Source organism: Atta colombica, unplaced genomic scaffold (assembly GCF_001594045.1).
Source record: "Atta colombica isolate Treedump-2 unplaced genomic scaffold, Acol1.0 scaffold297, whole genome shotgun sequence".
Taxonomy (NCBI): Eukaryota; Metazoa; Arthropoda; class Insecta; order Hymenoptera; family Formicidae; genus Atta; species Atta colombica.
The window spans coordinates 184,381-185,934 of NW_017259400.1; the positions used below are offsets into that span (position 1 = coordinate 184,381).

At 30.6% G+C, this 1,554-nt stretch overlaps 1 pseudogene; it reads right to left on the reverse strand.

Moving 5' to 3' along the window:
* Positions 1 to 807: 807 nt before the first annotated feature.
* LOC108690164 lies at positions 808 to 1,488 on the reverse strand (annotated as a pseudogene).
* Between the last annotated feature and the right edge of the window lie 66 nt (positions 1,489 to 1,554).

A 1,554-nucleotide genomic window follows, 5' to 3' on the forward strand; every position in this document is an offset into this window, starting at 1 on the left:
ACACACACACACACACACACACACACACACATGATGTGCAAACTCCGACCAAGAGGAACATCCTCGTGGTGCCTCGGACGCAAATGCCGGCGGAACTTAACTAAAATCTTGCAAAATATAGGATCCACTTTGGAACGTATAACTCGATCAGCTCCTAGAAAAGCTGGAACAATTTTCTTTTCATTATTTTAAAGAAAAAATTCTCAGCTTTAAAACTGATTTGGTGACGTTTTTCACCTCGTTGTTGATTTGCTCGTGGAAGGCTGCAATATCATGACATTCAAGACTCTACACTCCATTTTTTCAAAAAAACAGTTTAACGAGAAAATTTTACTTAAGCCATTTGAAAGTAGAGGCTAAAACACGTCAAGAAAAAAATATTCTGCGATTCCTGGAAATCGAGATATTAGTTTCTTAAAATCAATAAATTTGCGGTTTTAAAGTGCTCCTCTAATTTTTTTTGTGTGAGAGTGAGATTGGTATTTATAGTCCAGCAAGTTTCTAAATTAAATTCTTTAATACAAAAATAAAAAAAATATATGAGATTAACCACTTTAAGCTTAATTTTAATCTCAATTAAACTCTTAAAATTAGAAAAAATAAAAAATAAATTGAATAGATAAAGTTAATTTTACATTTGTAGAAATACAGCGTAGAAAAGAAAAAAATTAACAATGATTTATTATAGATCTCAATTTGTATAAAATCAGGATTACAAATAAAGTAAAAACCTATAACAATTCTATAACAATATGTATATATATTTATATATATCCACAGTACAAATAAAAAAATATCTCTTAATTTTTATAATTTGCTGGTTGACAACTGCAATTCCTTCTCTGCAGGAAATGCCGCGAATCGTTTATTTACATATTCATTCGTTACATCGGCCAAACATGATGGCTTCCATATTGGTTTCTGATCTTTGTCAATTAGAAGAGCTCTGACACCTAGAATTACAATATTGATCCAAGAATACAACTTGGAAGATGCACCTAAAATTTCATTTTATTACCTTCATAGAAATCACCATCTCTGGATAAAGCGGTACAGGCCAATCTATATTCGATCTTTAAACAATCTGCTAAAGATTTTTCTTTTCCTTCATCAATCGCTTTTTTGGTGATTTTGAGAGAAGATGGAGACATTTTAAGCAATATTTCTATATTCTTTTGTGCCCAGTCCGAATTATCTTTCTTCAGCCTTAATATAAAAAACAAATTATATTATCTTTTACTGTATTACAAGTGAAAAAATATTAATTTAACTTTTTAATAACTTTAGCTTACCTTTCAATTATCTCTTCAACGGTTGGAGCAGAAAAACAATTTTCTATCTGTGACATATGAGGTGCCAAGCTGAATTTATGATTTAATTTCGGTTGATGCTTGTTTAAAACTTTTAAAACGGACTTAATGTCCACTTCACGCAACGTTAACAAATCGCGTTTCAAATCCGTGAGTTTTTTCGATGGTATTAAATGCGTCGCAATTCCAGCAAAGAGAACGTCGACACCTTGTGATAAAACATATGTTTATATATATATATATA